The 15,621-nt window shown below is 36.8% G+C and overlaps 1 long non-coding RNA gene across 1 annotated transcript; it reads left to right on the forward strand.

The window, feature by feature from the left end:
* Positions 1-7,889: 7,889 nt before the first annotated feature.
* LOC149135344 (uncharacterized) lies at positions 7,890-14,006 on the forward strand. The gene is made up of 3 exons (XR_016242132.1): positions 7,890-8,927; positions 11,340-11,443; positions 13,333-14,006. It is a non-coding gene; the product is annotated as an uncharacterized LOC149135344 (long non-coding RNA).
* Positions 14,007-15,621: the final 1,615 nt, after the last annotated feature.

Consider the following 15,621-nt stretch of genomic DNA (forward strand, 5'->3'; position numbering starts at 1 on the left):
GGAGACCAGATATTGTTGTGGTATCCTTACCCAATGCAAGCCAGATATTGTTGTGGTATCCTTACCTAATGCAAGCCAAAGTTAACAAATTCACCAAAGTAGTTACAGCCTAAAGGGAGATAATTGAGAAAGACTTGAAAGTTAACGTAATATTGTAAACATGTGCAGTAAATATAACAAATGATCCAGAAACCTTTTCCGGTAATGGATCGATCCCAAAATCTAACCAGTTCGTGGCAGTCATGAGGCCAAACATCCCTGAAAGTTTCATCCGAATCTACTCAGCGGTTCTTGAGATATCTTGTCCACGGACAAACAAACAAATACGACTGGAAACAATACTTCCGCTTTCGCTAAGGCGGATGTAATAACAATGATGATGATGATGATGATGATCCTTTCTCATATAGGCACAAGGCCTGAAGTTTTGGGGGAAGGGGTTAGCTCGATTACATGGACTCCCAGAGCTTGACTGATACTGATTTTATTGACTCCGACGGAATTTGAACTCAGAACGTAAAGATCCGAAAGAAATGCTGCAAAACATTTTGTCCGACGCACTAATACGACAAGGTATGTTTCGACGCTCTAACGATTCTGCAAATTCGCCATTTTAATGGTTTCTAATTCAGGCTCAAAGCGTGCAGTTGACTTTCACTTTATTTTACCAACTCTGGAGGGATGAAAGGTGAGCACGACCTCGGCAGGATTTGAACTCAGAACGGGAAAAGCCGTGACTAAATACTGCAAGGCTTTTCCCCAACATGCACTGAGGTTATTAGTATTTGTCCGTGTCCTTTCACTGGCGCTGCATTCCATCCATAGTAAAGACAATTAATTATCGCCGACTCAGATCACCAACCTGTAAATAGATATCAAAAGTAGGTGGGTACCGCTCAGCGCTGTAAATAGCAGAAGCACAGAAAAAAAAATGGACGAGTTATTAGCGCCAGAGTCTCAACTTCAAGACCTTCTATGAAGTAACATTACTGCTTTGTTTATGAAACACTACAGCCGCAACACTAAAGTGGACCAAAGATAACATAAAAATGAAATAAAAGAAGAGAAACTGCTGCAACAAGAAAGAAAGGAATGTGAAGTAGGAAAATATGAAGGAAAAGTTATGCCTAAGAAATTAACGTCATTGGAAACTATTATTATCATAGAAGAGCAAAATAACAATACTGTGTGCAAGTATGATAGGCATAAATGAAGGTGAATTCAAGTATGTCTGTCTAGAGATAGTTGCTGTAGAAATCATGCGCCGTATGAATGGAGAAAAATTTAATGGTGGCGTGAGTAGATAAAGTCAAGTGTATTGTATATTAAGTGTATTGCATATTATAGTCGGTTAAAATAGAACGATAGATTAGAGAAGGAAGAGGAAACAGTAAAGGAGATAGAGAGGGGGAGAGATCAGGAGAGGCTATGTGATGAAAAAAGAGGAGAAATGGAAGTACTGTAGAGAAGAGTGGAGAAGCGGAAGGAGGTGAGAAAGAGAAATTAGTCAGAGAGAGAGAGAGAGAGAGAGAGAGAGAGAGAGAGAGAGAAGGAAAGAGAAAAAGGTTTGTTTGAAGAAAAGAGAGAAGGAAAGAAATGAAATAGTATAAGAAAGAGGGAGAAGAAAAATAGGGTAAGAAAGAGAATTATCTAAGAAGAAAATGAAAACAGGAAGAGAAAGGGAAAGACTGATAAATATATTTAATTTAAAGAAAGAAAAGAGGAGAATGACAGAGAGAAACGACAAGATTAAGAAAGAGAAAAGAGGAAAGAAAGAAGGGAGAATGAAAAGCGAAAAGGAAGACAAAAGAGAAGAAAAAGAGAAGTAGAAGAAAAGAAAAAATAAAGACATAAAATTGAGGAAAAGTTTATAGAAGGAGATAAAATAAGAAGAGAAAGCGAAACAGATATTGAGAGAGAGGAACAGATATAAAGCAAAGGTAATAAAGAGAGAGGGTTAGGAAGACAGAGAGAGTGAGAAAGAAAGCTATTGAACAGAAGTTTTCAAATAGGGTCCATATGACCCTTGGGGGTCCACATAAGATTTTGTTGTTAAAATTTATGTCCAATAAATGGGTTTTATTTCTACTATTGACAAAATAATTTTTACAATTGTTATACAATCCCTGCAGGAGTAGCAGTGTGGTAAGATGCTTGCTTCCCAACCTAATGGTTTCGGGTTCAGTCCCACTGAGTGGCACCTTGGGCAAGTGTCTCCTACTATAGCCTCGGGCCGACCAAAGCCTCGTGAGTGGATTTGGTAGACGGAAACTGAAAGAAGTCCGTCGTGTGTGTATATATACATATATATATATATAAAATTTTTAAAAAATGGAGAAAACTTTTGACCAACAAACAAACTAATTGGACCACATCTGTAGATTATTTTTTAATACAAAACATGGCATAATATTTCTGTCATAGAATGTTGCATTAAAAAATAACCTACAAATGTGGTCCAATTTGTTTGTTAGTTTGTTGATCAAAAGTTTTCTCCATTTCCTGATTATTTAAATTTGATTCCTGATAAACTTTCTTTCATTCTGTTGTTACCTGTACCCTAAGCGCATACTGTGCCTGCATACCCATACCCAGCAATAGCACAGATAGCTGTTACCGACAGTAAATGCGGATATTTTCATCCCTTAGTCGGTTACTACAACCGCTAACTCTGCTTACCTATATACATATGTATGTATGTATGTATGTATGTATGTATGTATATATTTGTGTCTGTATCAGTCGCCCCAACAATCGCTTGACAACCGATGTTGGTGTGCTTACGTCCCCGTTACTTAGCGGTGCGGCAAAAGATACTGATAGAACAAGTACAAGGCTTACAAAGAATAAGTCCTGGGGTTGGTTTGTTCGACTAAAGGCGGTGCTTCAGCATGGCCGCAGTCAAATGACTGAGACAAGTGAAAGAATAATTCCTAATAATGTTTAATTATAAAAATAAAATAGGATTTTTTTAAACATGGAATGGCTGGTCCATCCAAGTAAAATAGGGACCACAAGGGTCGATTGGCAAGAAATGGTTGAGAATCACTGCTGCAGAAGAATGGAGAGAGTAGAGGAAGAAGATGTAAGAACCAGAAAGGCAGAGAAAGAAAAGATTTTTAAAATTCTTTCTACTGGAAGCACAAGGCCTCAAATTTGGGAGAAGGGATTAAGTCGATCACATCTACCCCAGTACACAACTGGTACTTAATTTATCGACTTCGAAAGGATGAAAGGTAAAGTCGACCTCGGTGGAATTTGAACTCAGAATTTAAAGACAGACGAAATAGCGCTAAGCATTTCGCCCGGCGTGCTAATATTTCTGCCACCTCGCCGCCTTGAATAAAGTGGAAGAAAAAAAAAAAAAAAAAGATGAAGAGAAAATGATAACCTGAGGCGAGAACAAGAGGGAGAGAGAGAAGAGTATAAAAAGAGAGAGAGAAGGGTATAAAAAGAGAGAGCGAAGGGTATAAAAAAAGAGAGAGAAGGGTATAAAAAGAGAGAGAGAAGGGTATAAAAAGAGAGAGAGAATGAGAGAGAGAGAGAGGGGTGAGGAGTAAGGCTGCAGAAAGACTAATATGTGAAGAAACAGACGATGGTCAGAACCAAAATAAAATCTAAGTGAGAGATGATGAGAGGAAGAGTAGGAGAACGAGAAAGAAATACAATGAGAAAAAGATAGAGATAGAGAGAGAGAGAAAGAGGTGGGGCAGAGGAGTGACGACGCAGGCATTTGAAATCCACAGGTTGTGGTGGGAGGAAGGGTGAACGTAAAAGTTTCTATCAGTCAAATAGATTGGGAAAGGAATTTTGCAGTGCGTTGCCAGTTGAACATTTTCAAGGAGTGACAGACAGATTAGCGACGACTTATATCAATAAAGAACTCACCGAAAGGAATGGCATAGAGGAAAACGGAAGTGGTGGAATCCGGAAGTTCACGGCGTTGTGTCTGCGGCTGATATTAGTTTAATCCTAGCTGCCAATTACTAAACATTCAATTAATTTTACTAATTGATACAGAAAAGAAAAACCTGTTGCTGTAAGAGTAAACAGATCAAAGCGAAAACATTTTCAATTATTTACGTCAGAAAAAAAATTAATTAATTGATTAATTAATTAATTAATTATTAACATACGTCATCCGTATGAATTTTTTTTACTTGTTTCACTCACTGGACTGCAGCCATGTTGGTGCAACTCATTTGACTAAACTCCTTGAAGGGTTTGATCGAACAAATTCACATCAATAATAATAATAAAAAAAAAAGTCTGCTATTCATTCTAACAGACTCTTTTGCTTAACCACTAAGTCACGTGCACGTACACAAACCAACACCGGTTGTCAAGCAGTGTGGATGGAGGAGAAAACACAAGCACAAAGGCATACCCCAGACATATACATAAATGCATACAGACATAAGTATATATCTGTATAGATATACATACATTGATACACACACACACACACACACACACACACACACACACACACACACACACACACATATATATATATATATATATATATATATCGTCTGTGGAAGAGCGTAGGCTCGAAAGGTTAAAGACATTTTCACTTCCCGAGCGCTAAACTAATACATCTGTTTGTTGTCTACCACCTGTCTTCGTCTTTTGGGGGGGTTTTTTGTGAATTCTCCCTATATATATATATATATATATATATATATATATATAAGGAAAAAATCATGAATGATTTTATCAGGGGGTCAACACGAAAATAAAAACTTTATATTAAAATATTAAAAAATATTAAAAAAATATTATATTAATGATTATATATATAATCATTACAAGGGATTAGCAAAACGCCTCACCAGCGCGTGATGAGACGTTTGCCAATCCCTTGTTATAATTATATATATAATTATTGATATAATATGATATATATATATATATATATATATATATATATATATATTCCCTACACCCTTCACACACACACATACACACGTACACACACTCGCATATATGTACATATAGTTATGTACAGTCACTTTTAATACATTCGTGTTACAGGTACACACACATAGGCACAAGGCCTAAAATTTTGGGCGAAGGACTTAAATCGATTACATACACCTTACCCCCACCCCCGAGCTCGACTGATACTTATTTTATCGACCACGACAGTCTTACACACTGTTTCCGTTTACCAAACTCATTCACAAGGCATTGGTTAGCCCAGGTCTAGAGTAGAAACCACTTACCCGTGAGACTGAACCTGAAAACACGTAATTGCAACGCAAACTTCTTAACCACGCGGCCAAGGCTACGCCTGTAATTTATTCAGCAACAACAATAATAATGATAATGATAGTAGTAGTAGTAGTAGTAGTAGTAGTAGTAGTAGTAGTAGTTATGAACTTATTGTTTACTGTTCTCGGGTGCTCTACAATGTATTATGCATGTATGCATGCACGTCTGTCTGTCTGTATGTATGTATGTAAGGAAGGAAGGAAGGAAGGTTGGATGAATGTGTGTGTGCGCGTGTGTGTGTCTGTATTTGTATTTGTTTCCCCACATTCACCGCTTGACGACCAGTGTTGGTTTGTTGACGTCTCCGTAATTTAGCGGTTTGCCAAAAGAGAGAACAAAGGAAGTACCAGACTTTAAAATCAATTACCGGTTTCGATTTTTTTTTTACGAGACCCTTCAAAGCAGTGCCCAAGCATGGCCGCAATCCAATGATTGAAACAAGTAAAAGAGAGAGACAAGAGAAAACAACAAATAATATAAATTGGTCGATTGAAAAGAATTCATTTCACACAAATTCCTTTTTGTCAATTAAGTATGACCAGCGTCCAGCTATTTTAAAATCTTCTGCCCTTCTATACTAACCTTCAATAAGAACGTCTAATCATGAAATATATAGCTTTTCACTCTCATAAAAGTTCGTTGATTGTATTAACTTCCAATAAATTTACGGTCTAGACATCTTATAATAATCACAGATATTTGGCTGGACTATGCATGATTGCTGTAACTTACTTCTCATATAAATAATCGTCTTCAACTTGGTATTTTCACTTGACCTTTTCTTTGTAAACTAACAGCGCTTGCTTAGATCGGAAGTATTTATATAAGCGATCCAATTATCGTCATGTCTAAGTCTATATACTTAACTTTCGCTTACGGTGAAGCGATACAGAAAGAAGTAAATGAGCCTGCAACCTAATTTTGATTCTAGCGTCGTTCTACATCTGTATATACATCATGTTATAAGCATCTTTATTCTATCGAAGACATTTTTCCTAATTTTATTAATGTAGTGAATGAAATAGCAAGAAACCTACAACATATCGATTCTTCCTTTTATAAATCAAGGGCTCGGCACTTACCTAAGAAATTAACGGTGTTAAACTTCTTTTTACTCTTTCTATTGTAGAAAACTTGGCATAAAGAATTCAGTTGTTCAAACATTTTAAAGAACAAACACTTTCATCAAACAAACCAGTTTCCAGAATTCCTATCATACTATTGAAAGTGTTACTTGAAATAGAAGACTGTACTTTTCTACTCTAGGCACAAGCCCCGATATTTTGGGGGAGGGGCTAACCGATTACATTGACCAGTATGCAACTGGTACTTAATTTATCGATCTCGAAAGGCAAAGTCGACCTCGGCGGAATTTGAACTCAGGGCGTAAAGACTGATGAAATATCGCTAAGCATTTCGCCCGGCGTGCTAATGATTCTTTTCTACTCTAGGCACAAGATCCGAGATTGTGGGGGGAGGGGGCCAGCCGATTAGATCGACTCCAGTACGCAACTGGTACTTAATTTATCGACCCCCAAAAGGATGAAAAGTAGAGTCGATCTCGGCGGAATTTGAACTCAGAACGTAAAGACAGTCGAAATAACACCAAGCATTTCGCTCGGCGTGCTAACGTTTCTGCCAACTCGCTGCCTAAGTAGATTGTACTTTGGCGTGGAAGAATATAAATAAATGGCGTTGAAACAATACTATTGTTCAGAATCCTGTTACAGTCTGTTTAAAGTTGCGTTTCTCACCAGAAGTGGGGCTGCGTGAATTGAAAAGGGCTCCAGAAAAATAATTGTTTCCTGCTTTATCTTTTGCCCAAAATAATAACTAAAAAGTCATTAGACTGCGGCCATGCTGGGGCACCATTTTGAAAAATTTTAGTCGAATGAATCTCTCCTAGTACTTACTTCTTTTTAAAAATTGCTACTTATTGCAACCCTCTTTTGCCGAACCGCTAATTTACGAGGACATAGACACACCAACACCGGTTGTCAAGCGGTGTTGGAGGACAAATAGATACAAAAGTACACACACATATATATATATATATATATGTGTGTGTGTGTGTGTGTGTGTGTGTGTGTGTGTGTGTGTGTGTGTGTGTGTGATGGGCTTCTTTTCAGTTTCCGTCTACCAAATCCATTCACAAGGCTTCGGTCGGCCCAAGGCTATAATAGAAGACTGTTGTCCAAGGTGCCACGCAGTGGGACTGACCCAGAAACCATATGACTGGGAGGCAAACTTCTTACCACACAGCCACACCAACGCCATATTAAACTATGTTTGACAAAATTTAGGTTTTAAAACTTTTCCCATTCAATGAAAAGAAGATGTATGCGGATGCAAACTCCAAGTGATTGTGAGGCAACAATAGTTTTCACAGATATTTTAGAAGGAAGGCCTGGTATTTGTCATTTTCAGAAGCAATAGGCTAAAGAGTAATAGTAGCAATACACCACTTATAATTCCAACTCTAAAAGTATTCTTCTTCTACCTGAAGCTTTGAAATGTTACCAGTTGCTACAACCTCTTATCTTAATGGGAGCTAACACTCACCATCATTGTTTAAACTTGTAGTACTCCTTACACCGTACTGTTGTTCCCAGTAGGACGAGATCCCTCATGCTTTGAGAACAAATAGTTTTGATAGATCTTTCATTGTGGTAGCTTTGCTTCAGCTCAGGACTTTGTAAGATGAGTTTGGTAGGTGTTACAATAAGTCGCTTGTTTTTGGAGCAAAGTTTCAAAAGGGTTGATGTAGAATTCGGGTAGCTGTGCTGCTGTATTCATAGAATGGCGGTCGTAATGTGACTATATTGTTATTTACGATTGAGGGATTGGAGAAAAGTCATACAGATATTGATTAAAAAGAATATGTGAGAGGAAGATCAACAAAATAAAGTACCAGTCGAGTAATGGAGGGTCGAGAGCATCTCTTAATATTGGTGGCCTTGAGTCTGAATTAGGAATCATTATTTTTATTGACTCCCAACGGATGGAAGACAAAATGTTTTCTTATATAATACGAACAGTAGTTCTTATATTATGAGAACAGATCAAAAATAATTTTCTAATATAAGAACAGAAGTAAGCAAAATAGTCACCGTAAATTCATATTTGGTCGAGTCGATTTGACTTTGAACCAGCGGCTGAAATGTTGAATGTTCATAATGTAGCATTGTATTGTATCCCTCGTGAGACCACTTAGTTCTCGCTGGCTTTGTTCATATATCTATAAAAATGATGATGAGTGTAGACATTGCTGTGTGGTTGGCAAGTTCGTTCCATAATCATGTGATTTCGTGTTCAGTTCTCCTGCATGCTACAATGGACAAAGTGTCTTCTACCATGGCCGTGGATCTACAAAAATTCCATGTGTGGAATTTAGTTTAAGGGAAATTGAGCTGTTATTTCTTGCAAATCGTGTGATTCAAGAGAATGGCTTTTGCTGTTTATCCTCGAATCAACCCTAATTCCGCAGACATATAATCAAAAGTCTTCCACTCGTGAACCCCTCTATCTTTTTAGACTCCTCCACGGTTATCCAAGGACCTTTTCATTTTTTTAACTATAGGACGAAATCCTAAGACGATTTTGTTGCTATTTCTATCAAGTCGAGCGACAATGAGGCATCTCCTAAAAAGGTTAGAGGTTTTCAAGGATTTCTGTTTCATTTCAAAATTGGAGCTTCTTCCATTTGTCTTTCACCTTATGCATTTTATCTATGTTTGAACGCACTGAATATTTTCAAGAAAATCAAATTTCCGCAGATTATCTTTATTTTTAATAATTGAACAAACATCTCGTCTTCTGTAGTGTTTCAAATTTCTATTAAGTTTACAAGATATCATCTTTAAATTTAAAGATAAAATTTAACGCTATTTATTATTATTTTAACATTTCAGAATTGAATAAAGCTTTTCTCTGAAAATTAGTTTCAGCGGGTCGCATATATGGGTATCTATATTCTTGGTACATTTCTCCTCCTCATCGGCGATATATTCAACCACATGTAGCCGTTATCAAAATATTACAGAGAGATTCTATCTTTTTGTTATGCTGTCTGACGACAGATAGTTTCCGAAACAACCTTCTTTAGCGAAAGACATATCAAGAGAATAAAATCATTCATATTTCTTAGTACTGCGTATCAAAGTTTGATTTTTTTCCGCTCATTCTTTCGTTCGTTGTATACAATGTATATGAACATTTGTTGAGCTAAGTACATCGTTGGAAAAAAAATCCACCTCGCAAAGACTAATAAAACGTACCCCGTGGAATACAAAGATGTCTTGCTACCGAGTGTATGTGTGTATATATATATATATATATATATATATATATATAATGCTTTTTTTACTACAGTAAAAAAGCGAGAAATTAAAAAAGAAACGAGAAATATTTATTCGAATGACATAACGAACAGTGAAGAACAAGTGAAACACGATAGGTTATGTTCAAGAAAAAATAGTCATCAGAAGCTGGATGATAATAATGATAATAATAATAATAATAATAATAATGAACGGTGAAAAAAATGCTTATTTCAGTAAGTTTGTCCTTTCGATGTTCTGATATTACTGATTCGTCAAGCTTGCAATAATGTGAAATGTTATCCTGTCTAAATAATTCTCTCAGAATAATTTTCTACATCTGTCTTACATGTGCGTGCATGTAGGCATGTGTGTGTACGTGTATGTGTGTGTATGCATGTATGTGTGCGTGTGTGTGTGTGTGTACTTGTGTGTGTGTGTACGTGAGTGAGTGTGTTGTGTGTGTATGTATGCATGTGCGTGTACGTTAGTTTACGTGTGTGTGTGTGTTGTGTGTGTATGTATGCATGCATGTGCGTGTGTGCTGTGTGTGTATGTATGCATGTGTGTGCACGTGTGTGTACCTGTGTTTACTTGTATGTGTGTGTGATGTGTGTGTATGTGTGTGTAAGTGCATGTATGTATGTGTGTGTACAGTTCTAATTATGTAAACTCTCATTGTTAGACGCTTGTTTATATTGTTATCTTTTGTTGAATGTGTGTGTTTGTGTTTTGTAACTGTATGTTTATTTATAAGAGTTGACTTAACTTTCTTGTTTTTTAATCTCTCTCTCTCTCTCTCTCTCTCTCCCTCACTCAAGCTCTCACTCACTCAAGCTCTCACTCACTCAAGCTCTCACTCACTCAAGCTTTCCGCCGCCTCTTCCTCTTTTCCTCACTCTGTTTGGAGATTATGTGCATGTCAGTATACGCGTCTTCGGAGACTGTGTATAGGTGTGTATTATCTGTGTACTTCTGTGTTCACATTCAGCATACATACAAGTTTACGTTATAGAAATAGATCTGCAGATATCCACATCTACCCACTTTACCAACACATATACTGCCTGTGGTATGCTATACTGTCTAAAAATACACGCAAACATAAAACAGTTAATTTCACGAACATGTAAAGGCAGTTTATACTGGAATCTAAACGGCAGAATAACAACATCTACTGCATGACCTTTCATAATCAAAATTATTTACTAATATATGATCAAGCCAGCTGATATTTTTCTTCTGGCTATTTCCAATTCATAAATGCTTAATTAGAAGCTGATACACACACACACACACACACACACACACACACACACACACACACATACATGTCTATTGGATTATTTTATATCAATTAACTTTTATGCAATTCTTGTAATTCATTATGTGTGTGTGTGTATTTATATATATATATTACGGTTTCAAATCTTGAGACTCAAAGAGTCGGTCACTCGATTTCTGAAGACAACAAACAGATGTATTAGTTTAACGCCCTGGAAGTGAAAAAGTCTTTAACGTTTCGAGCCTACGCTCTTCCACAGAAAGAAACACAGAAAGAAACAAGGAGAGAAAATAAAGAATATGTAGTAGCTAGCGATATATATATATATATATATATATATATATATATATATATATATGTGTGTGTGGTGGAGTGTATATACAACACGATGAAGAATGGAGAGTTATACATTTTTTATGCATAATTTATAATTCAAAATTTGCTTACGTGCGTTTCAGATGAGCAAGTGTTATGTAATAGAATGTTGCGTTAATTCTGCACATCAATCGATTCCTATTTACTCAACTACAACATTACTTTGATCAGTTACAGTCGATCCAAGGTAAGCGAATTTATCAACCCTGAGTAGTAGCTTTCCATTTGTCAGGACGCCTGTTGTTTTGTCTGTGTTTATATCAATGATAATATACTATCTTCGATTCGTTTATTTCTAATCTCACAGTCTTCGCTTTTCGAATGGCACGATCCAAGTTGTCCTGTGCTTCTAGGAGCAAAGAGAATAATATCATTTGCAAATGCGAGACAGAAGCAATGTCGCATCTTTAACACCTCTGGTCGTCTAACATCAACCCAGCAACAAAGATAAAATGTACAAAACACAATGTTTTCCGACTTTTACAGATGGATGCGAGACATGGGTAACAAATACAAGTTGGCTAAGCATTTTACCCGGTGCGCTACGATTCTGCCAGCTCGCCGTCTTAATACAGAACCTGACAGCAAAAAATGAATGACAAAAGAGCGGAATTTCTGCTTGAGGCTGTTGCGCAAGTACTCATCTCTGAGTAAAAATTTTTAGTAACAGAAACAGCTGTAAGCTAATAAAGTTACTTACGTACCTCCTGTTCTTTTGTCATTCAGCAATTGTTACATAATTATGTATATAGTTAAGACGATAAGGCAACACAATCAGAACTATGCATTTCTGTACTTAGAAATTCACAAATAACAAAATCAGGATTTTTTTTTTTTAATGTTCTGTACTATACAGCATATTATTTCGTACATACTTGCCAAGTTCTCTGAATGATTCTTGTAACATGCTAAATGAAACGAAGTTGTTAACTAAAACTTCTATTTCCTGATATATCCTCCATGGTCTTCTCACGACGTAGCAAATCGGATTTTCGACAGAGAGAAGAGGAGGAAGGGAGCAAATGGTTGCAATGCTTTGCATATATTTTATTTATTGGGGGAAAGAGAACGTTAACCTCGATGGGGTTTAAACTCAGAACTATTGCTGCAAGGCAATAGTTCTATTGCTGCAAGTCCGATGCTGATATTAATATTAGTTTCAATTTTGACACAATGCCAGCAAGTTGAGGTGGGGTGGGGGCGTAAGCCGATTACATTGACCCCCAGCACTCAACTGGTATTTATTCTGAAAGGACGAAAGACAAACTGGCCCTCGGCAGAATTTGAACTCAGAACTTAAAGACAGGCGAAATGCCGCTAAACTTTTGTTCGGCATGTTAACGTTTCTTATTTCTTTACTGCCCACAATGGGCTACACACAGAGGGGACAAACAAGAACAGACAAAGGGATTAAGTCGATTACATCGACTCCCAGTGCGTAACTGGTACTTAATTTATCGACCCCGAAAGGATGAAAGGCAAAGTCGACCTCGGCGGAATTTAAACTCAGAACGTAGCGACAGACGAAATACCGCTAAGCATTTCGCCCGGCATGTTAACGTTTCTGCCAGCTCACCGCCTTGATACTGATATTAATTATATGTTGAACTATAATATAATGGTTTGAGATTTTTGGCTCAAGGCCAGCAACTTTAGAAGTTAGGTAAGTCGATTACATGAACCCCAGTGTTCAACTGGTACTTATTTTATCGACTCCGAAAGGATGAAAGGCAAAGTTGACCTCGGCAGAATTTGAACCCAGAACGCAATGACAGACAAAATGCCGCTAAGCATTGTGTCCGGCGTTCTAACGATCCTGCCAACTCGCCGCTTTATGTTAAACTACAATATAATGCTGTTTGGTATTGATTATTAGTATACCATTTCAACAAGTAATTGTCTTATTGTTTCGTGTTTTACAATATGTTACTCTTTAGTGCATCACTCCTACCCCCATATCCTCTAGCACACCATAAGGTTACTCACCATTATATGTTGTACTTCATCTAATACAATCACATACCTAATAATATCATTGATTTTTTTCTCCGTCTTTTCCAAAATTTCGTATTGCAGCCAGCAAACGTGGAGGGAGAGTCTGCCTGTTGGGGACAATCTCATGCAACGCAATGTTCGATTAGTTGGACGTGTTCGATATGCATCGACGACTAAGAAACCATTCTTCACTGTGTGGGTGCCCATTGTCCACAAGCACAATATCGATGTTCCTGGTGTGAGATCGACCAACGTACAGACGAAGTATACCTTGCTAAATTATATTCTTTCAACAAGGTCGGACGAGTAATTAATAGATTTATACTATCAATACCAGTTGCAAAGAAACTGCAAAGTGGGCGAAATTAAAAATAATGGTTGCTGGTGATTTTCCTTCTTTTTTTTCTTTTCAGATTTCATGTTCCACTTAAAGATCGAAATAAGGCTGGAGAAGGTATCTTGCCGTAGGAAACATTTTATCAGAAATTAATCAACGAAGATGAATAAGTTAAGCCTACAATCCCGGCATTTGAGCAATCAAAATGTTATGATAATAAGGCCTTAGCTGGCCTTTTAATTCCCACAATCTTAAGAAGTTATTTTAAGAAAGGTAAAATATGAAGAGGATCATAGTGCTCTAGGCTAAGATTACTTGGAATATTTTAGTTTGCTCTCTGGAAATCGTGACCGAGCTAGCTTGTATTCTTTTACTCAATATGTGGCTTACGTCCACTCTGAGCTCGCCTTCGGACAACTGCGTTACCGTTTGACAGACATACCGTTCCACTCAAACTCCTCTCTACTGATTCAAGCTAAAACTTCATTGAATGAGTTGTGAAATATGGCAGAAATGAAGTAAGTAAGCATATCCCTGTCAATTAAAAATTAGTCATGCATTTGGTTAAAATCATCATAATTGCATATTTTAAGAATGAGAACAAGATCTCCGTCTTAAAAAACATAACACGACACCTAAAATCGAGGTTAGTAAATTGTTATACCATGCCGATTGTCCTTTTCAGGGCCGAAACTAGGATAATGTATACAGCAATAGAAAAGATAGATACGTTTGAGATGTGGACGTTCCCCTATATTGGCAAAACAAGCTGAAAAAAATGAGGTGACACATGCTGCTGTACTAGGGAAGCTGAAAGTCCAAAGACACTAATAGTTGAGAAACAAGTCGACAAAGCTGTCATATTTTGGACATACAATGTGCTGCGAATCATTGCCCAAGACTAGTGGTCCACAATCATATTTTTTTTTTTTTCAATTTTTGGACCCTTTGATTACTCTTCTATTGTGGTTGAAGCCCCTTAGCCATTCCATGTTTCAAAAAACTAGTTTTATGATTATTTAAAAAAAATTTTATTTTGTTTTTCATATGTTCTCTTGTGTGGGTTTACAACAAAACTCACTAAAAGAACATATTTCAGGGGCTGGAAATACGTTAAACTATGTAAAATAGAAAGAAACCTAACAATTTCTTTCAAAAAATAAATCTAAAGCAAAATCTTTTCATGGGCCCTTAAGATATTACTGTAGATCCCTAATTTACTATTTTCTTGCCTGGACCCCCTAAAACCTTATATGGACCACTTGAGAACCACTGCTCAAGACCATCTTCATAGGAAGTGTGGAAACAAAAAGAGCAAGAGGCCGTCAAAGACGTCAGAGGACAGATGACTTCAAAGAATTGACTGTCCACAAGAGCCTGACTGATTGCACGCATAGACCACAACATCGCTGCACAAGAAAGAAGTGGTAAGCTGACTCGTGGACACAAAGACAGCACCTTGCTAATGGTTGATGCTATTTTGTACACAAAAATACACGAACATCTACACTCATGTGTAAGATGAATGTGTGCATAGATATAAGAATAATTAAAATATAAATAAATCTATACAATTATGATTTACTTCGACTGCGTAAAAGATCGATTTTTATGTGATAGAAACGGACATTTGAATCAATTCTGTCTTATTACTATCTATTTTGTAGAAGGATGGAAAACAAAATTAACTTTTGTATCATTCAATATCCAACTTCTACATTAAATATTACTAACCACAATAACACGAGAGAATATTTTCACCATCCCATACGATAACTTATTAAACTGTACTGTATTTATACCACAAGCCATGTACATCACGATAAATCAGAGGAAACATCACTTCTTCACAAGTTTATGATCTTTTAGTTGTTTACAATGTCCAGCACTTACATTTCCTGCCAGGATAATACACGGGACACGCCATTACTGTGGTGTTGTATGCCAAATATTGCTGTTTTCATTCTGTTGCTAAATTGTTAATTAGATGAGCCATTGTTATGGTCAATACTTAAATATACAGTAGACTGTAA

Source organism: Octopus bimaculoides, chromosome 6 (genome assembly GCF_046866305.1).
Source record: "Octopus bimaculoides isolate indiv1 chromosome 6, ASM4686630v1, whole genome shotgun sequence".
Lineage (NCBI taxonomy): Eukaryota > Metazoa > Mollusca > Cephalopoda > Octopoda > Octopodidae > Octopus > Octopus bimaculoides.